The sequence below is a fragment of the Palaemon carinicauda genome, chromosome 20 (assembly GCF_036898095.1).
Source record: "Palaemon carinicauda isolate YSFRI2023 chromosome 20, ASM3689809v2, whole genome shotgun sequence".
NCBI classification, from domain to species: Eukaryota; Metazoa; Arthropoda; class Malacostraca; order Decapoda; family Palaemonidae; genus Palaemon; species Palaemon carinicauda.
The window spans coordinates 88,419,190-88,429,189 of NC_090744.1; positions in this window are offsets into that span (position 1 = coordinate 88,419,190).

Below are 10,000 nucleotides of genomic sequence, written 5' to 3' on the forward strand. Positions count from 1 at the left end.
TACAGCATTCACGTCAGCTTCGGTTGAAGTTGAATTGATGTCCTCTTCGTCACGAGTGGAGGCGTTGATGGAGGTTTGAAAGTCATGAAGTGGGTTCACATCACGAGGAGAGCCGTCTGCGGCAGGTTGCAGGCGAGTGATACTGGTCATTTTCCCGAGGGTGAGCGAAGCCCTTTGGTCCCCCAACGATTGTTGAGGGAGCTGAAAAGGCGTTGCTATACGGGCGGCTGGCGACGGCGAGTACTGCTGCAGAAGGTATGTGTTGACGGCGTCATGGTAACGGTGAGAGGTGTAGGGGGGATGGGGAGGCGGGAGGAGCGAGTCACTCCGGGGTAGGCGATGTGACGGGGCCGAGAGAGGGGGTGTGAAATCAAAGGCAGATTGGAAACGACCCGAGTTATATTGTTGTGGAACAATTTTTTTTTTCTTTTTTTCTTTTGGAAACGACTGAGTTATATTGTTGTGGAACACTCTCCTTATATACAAAACCTCAAGGCAACAGGACATGACATGTTCGAGAGACAGACAATGTTCAGAGCAAAACAGCAGACATGAATTTTCAATGTTCGTTTGAGTGCGAGGGAAGAGCGAAGATACAAGCATAATATATACAATAGGAATTATGTACAATTGTGTGACACACGGTTGGTACAGTATTTACAAAATAACGCCTATGGAGACTCACTCTCTGTCTCTTACCTATAAGGAGACACACACACAGAGAGAGAGAGAGAGAGAGAGAGAGAGAGAGAGAGAGAGAGAGATGCAACTGAATTTATATAATTTTTGTAGGTTTTCTTACTGTGGTCATATTCAAAATAACGCGTCTGAATCCTATTTCTCTCTGTCCTATGAGGAGAGAGAGAGAGAGAGAGGAGAGAGAGAGAGAGAGAGAGAGAGAGAGAGAGAGAGAGATATGCAACTGAATTTATATAATTGTTCCAGGTTTTCTCATGTCGTCATATTCAAAATAACTCCATGGAGACACTTTCTCTGTGTCCTATAAGGAGAGAGAGAGAGAGAGAGAGAGAGAGAGAGAGAGAGAGAGAGAGAGAGAGAGAGAGAGAGAGAGAGAGAGACAGATATGCAACCGAATATATATAATTTTTGTAGGTTTTCTTACTGTCGTCATATTCAAAATAACGCCTATGAAGACGTTCTATCTCTGTACTATGAGGAGAGAGAGAGAGAGAGAAAGTGGTTCGTAGGAGTAGGTATTACTATCATTTATGAAATTAATAAGGGCAATGTTCAGTAACATTAAGACAACGGTTAGACCGAATTTATATAATTTTTGTAAGTGTTTTTATTGTCGTCGTCATTCAAAATAACGCCTATGAAGACTTTCGCTCTCACTCTCTTTTTCTGCCCTATAAGGAGAGAGAGAGAGAGAGAGAGAGAGAGAGAGAGGAGAGAGAGAGAGAGAGAGAGAGAGATTGATAATAATAATAATAATAATAGTAATAATTATAAGCTTTTTTTCCAATATTTACATTGGCTATTACAATAAATATAAATTACATTGAAGTTTACATTTAAAAATTAGATATTTACATGTACCTTATTAAAAACCTACATCATTATAAAACATAAAAACATAGATTTACTTTATAAAACTTTATGAACAATAAAAAATATGTGACATATATAGGTCCATCATAAAATTAATTAAAACATTGAAAATTTTTCATATAAAATATGAATCTTTTTATAATAGTACTTGAGTCATGGTAAAATTCTTACCTTGATAAAATATTTGCTATAAAAGTTACAGAATATCTCTCTATAATATTAAAATTATCTTTAGCATGATTATAACATTTCGATTTCAAAATTGCTTATGAAATAGTTACTTATAAAACTAGAGTTATGAACATTTATCTTAAAATAGAATCTAAAACTCATAAATAGTCTGCTAAAATGGAGTAAAAGTGTAAAGAGCTCAATTAAAGTATATATAAATTATTATTATAAAAATTATTTGGACAATAGATACTTTTTCAAATTCAGTTAAAAAGAGTTAATACTGTATTAGTTAATGCTTTTAGTTGGTTTGGCAGTTCTTTCCACACTGATGGACCCCGCACGACAAATGCTCTGCCTCCTAGATCAGTGTTGGTTCTTAAACAAAAAGGTCATCATTAAATCTAGTTTGTTTGTTAGGTCTAACTCCAACTCTTATTAGATTAAAAAGCCATGGTGGAATTAGATTTTGTAAAATTTTAAAGATCATGACTCATAGATAAAAATCAATCTTCTGTTTGATTGTCAGCCATTGCAAGTTATTTAAAATTGAAGTTACATGATCATACTTCTTGGCTTTCCAATCGATTACTTTTGCTGCAAAGTTTTGAAGCCTCTGTATCGGCTGCAGCTGCTGCTTAGTTGTCGAGCCCCAGATCTTTAAACAGTTGTCAAGAATGCTCATGGCAAGAGAGTGAACGACCATTCCCCGCATTTCACTATCAAATCGGTCCTTAATTCTATTTAAGTATATTAAAGTACCATTTACTTCATCTATATGACCGTCAAATAGCATATATTGGTCAAAATATACCCCAAGATATTTTACTTTAATGCTTTTCTCAATTGCAAATCCATTGAAATTTATTTTTGTGTCTTCAAGAATTTGGGATATGAACTGCCTAGAGATATTGAATATACATTTAGTTTTAGACTCGTTAATATTTAATCCATTAATTTGAAGATAACATTTCGCCATTTCTAATATTCTTTCTGCTCTTACTATCAAGTTAGTCAGTTAATTTATAATTCCAGTCATTGGAAGTTGACTGTTATCTGCGAATTGAACCAAGATGCAGTCTCGCACAGCAGTAGCCATATCATTTATATAAATTAGGAAAAGTATTGGCCCCAAGACAGATCCCTGTGGAACTCCGAATTTTACTGGTTTAGGGGAGGATATAACTTCGCCTAATCTCACTGACTGGTAACGATTTTCTAGATAGCTTTTAAACCAGAGAGGGTCAATTTTTAATTGTGTACATTTATGAAGTAAAATATTATGGCTAACGCTATCGAAAGCTTTAGAAAGATCCATTAGAGTAAGTAAAGATATCTTTTTGTCGTCGATATTTCTGTAAATAGTTTCTGTAACTTTCAATAACGCAGTTTCAGTAGAGAGATGAGACCTAAATCCACATTGAGTGTGAGACAGTAAATGATTTCCTCGAGATATTTTATGAGTTGAATTGACACAATCTTCTCTAGAATTTTAGATATGATGGGCAAAAGTAATATTGGTCTGTAATTCTCTACATTATCTGTGAAAGGTCTTGAATGAAACGGAGGGATATCAAATCAGATCCATAGGCTCCCGTGTCATTAGGCTCCCCAACTATTAAAAATAACTGTTTCGACATCAACTGGCTGTGGCCTAAAAAATTCAGAGAGAGAGAGAGAGAGAGAGAGAGAGAGAGAGAGAGAGAGAGAGAGAGAGAGAGAGAGAGAGACTGGTTCGTAGATGTAGGCAGTACTAACATATATGAAATGAATAGGGCAATGTTCATTAACATAAAGACAACGGTGCAACCGAATTCATATAATTTTTGTAGGTTTTCTTACTATGGTCATATACAAAATAACGCCTATGAACACACACTCTCTCTCTCTCTCTCTGTCCTACAAGGAGAGAGAGAGAGAGAGAGAGAGAGAGAGAGAGAGAGAGAGAGATGAGAGAGAGAGAGAGAGAGAGAGTGTGTGTGTGTGGTTCGTTGGAGTAGGCTGTACTATCATTTATGATATTAATGACGGGAATGTCCAGTAATATCAAGACAACTGTGCAACCAAAATTATATAATTTTTGTAGGTTTGCTTACTGTGGGTATTTACAAAATAACGCCTATGGAGACTCTCTCTTTCTCTTACCTATAAGGAGAGAGAGAGAGAGAGAGAGAGAGAGAGAGAGAGATGAGAGAGAGAGAGAGGAGGAGAGAGAGAGAGAGATGCAACTGAATTTATATAATTTTTGTAGGTTTGCTTACTGTGGGTATTTACAAAATAACGCCTATGGAGACTCTCTCTTTCTCTTACCTATAAGGAGAGAGAGAGAGAGAGAGAGAGAGAGAGAGAGAGGAGAGAGAGAGAGAGAGAGAGAGAGAGATGCAACTGAATTTATATAATTTTTGTAGGTTTTCTTACTGTTGTCATATTCAAAATAGCGCCTATAATGGCATCTACGTCATTAGTTTCATTGGTTAAAATTTTACATACTTTCAAAGACATTCCCTTTACAAGTCCACTAGATAAAATATTTGCCCGGCAAATACATATAGTTCCCTTTTTTATTTCTAACACTGAATCAATACCTATATTTGTGCATACATCATAATTCTTGGGAATTCCTTCATCTATTATCGCTGGAATTTTATATATCATACCTTCTCCTTCCTTTTCTAATCGGTAAACATTTTCTTCGTGTCTTTTTTTGTTTGTGGCCACGATTAATACGTTTCTTGTGTCGGGGCATAATTTGTAGTCACTTAATGTTCCACCAATTTTTATATTTTCCCTAAAATAATGTATCTTATTTATTAGTGTCATTTTGTCTATACAGTTTTCATTTTCTAAAATATCACTAAAGCATGTGATAAATTCTTTAAAAAATACTTTCATTTAGGCTCGCAGATTTTTGTTGGGTTTTTGAGCAATGTACATTTATTTGATTGTGTTTTCCCCAATCAACATCATAACAACTCTTTAATTTCAATTCTAGTGATACGGGGGTAATTGATTTTTACCATAAAATAATATATATAATATATATATATATATATATATATATATATATATATATATATATATATATATATATATATATATATAGTTTGATTTATGGGAAACGCACAAAGTAATAAGGCGAACGATAGACTAGTTATTAAAGAGCCTTCGTCTATTGAAACAACATATATATGATCATTCTTAAAATTGTGCTTATAATATTGCATCAGGCGTTTTAGACCAACGACTTCAATTATATTTGATATCAACTTATCAAGTGAATAATTTTTAAGGTTACTTCTTATTTCTTTTCCGCATTTTTCAAATTTCTCGGCCACATTTTCATCAATTTTGAAATTACTGATGCCCAAAATATCAAAACAAAAGGATTTAATAGCTTCATTAATTGTAATTCCCCTTTGTTGTAGCGCTATGTAATTATTTGGTGCTACAACTGTTAAATTTATCTTGTATCGGAGACCATTTCCATAAAATTGACAAAAAGCATTAATATTATTTGGCCAAAAAGATTTTCCCGTCCCCGAAAGTCCATGGCATGAATATATTGATAATTCATCAAATAGATTATTACATACCTCTTCATTATTATTATTATTATTATTATTATTATTATTATTATTATTATTATTATTTGAAATTTTTAATGCAATGTTATTCAGTGCCTGTATAAATAGGTCGTAAAAACATATTTGATCCTTGGACATGATACTTTTACAGTTGTTTATAATTTTCAATTCATTACAACCCAAATCCTTTATAATTTCTTCAAGTGAATTATATTTATTGGTTTCATATAATTGTAAAATTAACGTTTCAAATATACATCGCATTATTATTAATAATAAATAATACAGCTATCAAAATGAAATTAGTTTTAAAATATTATAATATATATATATATATATATATATATATAGATAAATACATATATATATATATATATATATATATATATATATATATATATATATATATATATATATAAAAATATAATTATATATTACAAGTCAAATTGATTTATTCGTGTGTTTTTATGCGTTTTTGTTTATAATAATCCCCAGGAGAAATAGTACATTTTTCAATAACGTTTCAAAGTTGTTTACGTCCGTTAGGACATAAATTATACCATGGATACCACCACCCGTAGGAAATGTTGCTAAAACACCAAAATATGTATATGTATCATCACATTTAGCTCGAAAAACACACTTATATCTTTCATATAAACCATCTTTATTATAGTCACTATAATAGTATACTCTATCAATAAAAAGGGGGTGTATATTTTACGTCAAGATATTAAAGTTAATATGCGGAAAGGAGTCATTACTCTTCAAATTATTACCATTATTATTATCAGGATGAATAAATTCTTTAAATAAAATGATTGATACCATAACATCATCTTTGTTTTCTTGTTTTCTTTTACTCATTTCTGTGCGAAATTGAATGTTTCTTTGATTTAACCGATGATATTCAGAAATAATATCTTCTTTGTTAATGGAATAAAAGTATTTTTTATCGCAAGTTAATATTATTTCTCCAACACAATAATTTTGTGGAGGTGGTGTATAATAAAAAAAAAAAAAACCTCCGTTTATATAGCATTTTATTTTTGTAATTTAGATTCAAAATAAATCTAAGTTTATTAAATTCATTATTTTGTTGGAAAAATTCAATTTCATTAATATTATTGAATAAAAACCCAAATGATAATACTTCATAATAATACCAATATATTCTTTCGTTCCATGGAATAGCAATTTTTATTTTGGGTACATTATTGAGTGAGTTTAGATACCTGGCATCTTTAAAAAACTTATATAAACTATCCTTAAATTCACCTGGATTCATTTTTTTTATATTAAAAAATATATATGGCAGATGGAATGATAAACAATGGTTTACAAGAACATGAATTGGAATACACCGATTTACATGCCCTAATAGATAGCTTCAATTTTGATGAATCATATTAAGAAAATTTTCAGGTTTTTGAAAACCAGATGATGGGTAATTCAGATATTGACGGTAAAAATTTGGATGAGATGTTATTACCAATTTATGATAATGATGGTAGTAATATTATCAATAACCAAAACATGGAAATTGTAACGGATACCACAGAAAACGACGGAGAAATAAATCAGCAATCAAAACTTCAACTATTACAGGGGATGGGCATGAAAATTAATTCAACTTCACCACAATCAACACCCAAAATCATCAAAGGTAAAGACATGAAAAAAAAAATGCAAGAATTTTTTAAAAATGAAAACAACTTAACAAATTTCCCCCCGACACCTAATGATGCTTCCAATGAAAGCAGCACCTCAAACTCCAACAACGGCCCCAGCCCGGTAGTAGTAGTAGTAGTAGTAGTATTAATAGTGGTAGTAGTAGTAATGACAACTTTGAATCATTTGAGCAACCATCCCTAATATAGAAATACCCCCCCAAAAAAAACACATAAAATATCATATTATGCAAACACTTCATGGCAATAAAAGTAAGAACATTAACAGAAACAATAATGAAGATAATTTACAAAATAAATATTCATTTCAACAACTGAATAAAAATCAATTACATTTAGAGGAGAATATATCAACTGCCCCTTCTATTTCTCAAAAAGGAGGATATGAAATAAATTCGTCTTTATATATACAAGTTCAACAGTAACAACCACCACCACCACAGAAGCAAAAACCCATACAACCCACACAAATGACCAAACAACCAAGAGTAATAGTAAAAAGAAAATTTGATGATGAAAATGACGATGATATTGTATATCCTTCGAATAAGAAGAAACCCAAAAGTGATTCAGTTAAAAGCAATCGGTTATATATTGCAAAAAAATCTATGAAAGATGATAGTAGTAATTGACAAAGATATTTTTATCCTAATCATGACAACAATTACATTGCTTTGTCATCACCAAAAAATAATCATAGTCCTAAAGATGGTGGAACCGAGTATTATCTATTTAAGAGATCAACAAAAAATACTCCCCCACAATTATCTAGTTTATAGGTAGTTTTTTTTCAATTTAACATAAGAATATTTTCTCTTAGGGAAAAAAATAAGAAATAACATTTTCACATCAATTTTTTTTTTATTAATAATAATACATGAATTATTACAAATAACAATAATGACTTTATTTAATGATAATGATAATAACATAAACATTTTTGAAACAACTATACATACCCCAAATACCATAAATAAAAAGAAAAATAAAAACAATTAAAGGAACCTAAACAATAGAGCTCTTCTTTCTTCTTGTATAATACTTTTTGTGATTATTGTCATTCTGACCACTTGTTATTAAAATAATAATTTTTACATAGAATTTTATTGTTTTGTGTTTTTGTGTTTTTAATATGACAAAGCCCTTTTAAACATTCTCGTTGTGCTTTGCGGTAAGGACATTTTAATGTTAAACATATATTTTGACATTTACAACCATTAAATATTGTCCCTTCTTCGTGTTGTACAACGGTCCTTAAAGGCATTGATAAGTTTCTAGAAAATGGAGGAGGAGGAGGAGGAGGAGGAGGAGGAGGAGGAGGAGGAGGAGGAGGAGGAGGAGGAGGAGGAGGAGGAGGAGTATTATTATTATTATTAATCTTCATAATAACATTTGTATTTTCTATTATTCTTTCCATATTCTCACATTTTTCAATTGTTGAGGGAGAAAATAGATTTTTAATTATAATATTCTTATTCAATGAAGCAATTCTATACTTATTTACATCTGGTAAATATTCAAAATTTTCCTAACATGTTATGGAAATTCATTTTATGAACTTTATCAACTTTGGGTATATGAATTTTAACAAATGTCCCTGGGTCGTATATTTCTAGATTATTACTATCAATATTAATCTCGCCTACTTTAACGGCGTGTTTCATGTTGATGGATATTTGTTTTCTCAAAATTTCTAGCCGCTTTGAATTATCAGAAATCTGATTTGATTCTTGGGGCGTGTCTATTTCTTCTTCGGTAATAAATTGCTCTTCTTCTTCTTCTTCTTCTTCTTCTTCTTCTTCTTCTTCTTCTTCTTCTTCTTCTTCTTCTTCTTCTTCTTCTTCTTCTTCTTCTTCTTCTTCTTCTTCTTCTTCTTCGTTAATTCTTAATGAAATAGGAGGGTTTTGTCCAAATACTGCAAAATACGGAGAATATCCAATTTTTTTTTTTTTTGCATTTGTACAAACGGCAGGCCCTTTACCCAATTTATGTTTTGATTATCCGCTATCCAACATCGCATCATTTGCTCTATGTCTTGATTGGATCTTTCAACCGATCCTTGAGATTCGGGGTGTCTGGGTCTTCCTTTAACAATGTTAATGTTGGGCCATATTTTATTTAGTTTATCATTGAAGTTAAATTCGCGTCCATTATCTGTTTGTAAAATTTTTGGACAACCAATTGTGAAGATATCTATCAAAATATTAACAACAGACGTTACATCTTTATTAACCAAGGTCGCAGAATGCAGAACTTTGTCAAATGGTCTTGATAATTTAGAATATATCTAAATTCACAAACATGTATTGTCGACATGTCAATTAAATCAACCTGGCCCCTCTCACCAAAACCATTTGATATGATTGGATGAATTTGGTTATTGTTTTTAGAAGAAATATTTGACCTTTTCTTCAAACAATTATTGCAAAGAGAAATAAATAAATGGACTTGATATAAAGAAATATTAATTATGCCATTTGTTTTAAGATTATGTAGTGTTCTTTTTTCGCCCCCATGTCCACAATTTATATGAGATTCGAAAATAATATCCCATATTTCTTCTACTGGAATAAGATATGAAGAAGTAGGGTAACGAGAGCTACCCGACTTTTTTCTTAATCAACCTCTCTTTGCCCGCGATAACTCCGGTTTTATAGTTCCGCAACAGATAATAAGACATGGCTGGTTTTGTATGATGATTCAATTCGCTTTCTTTAATTATACTTATATATTTATCTAATACTTCATTGTTTACCATTGATCTAGATATTATTTGTTTTGTGTTAGAATTTCTGGTTTCTTTTCCCCTCCACGAATAAATAACTTGTTTTTGCAATTGCCATGATATTATAAGTACCTCTTCCGTGACACTATAAATTTCTTTTTTCATTATTGCAATTATTTAACTCTTGTTTTTAGGATTTCTGAATTTTTAGGGTTCATATAATTATTGTACAATATCACTAAGATCTTCCGGCCTAA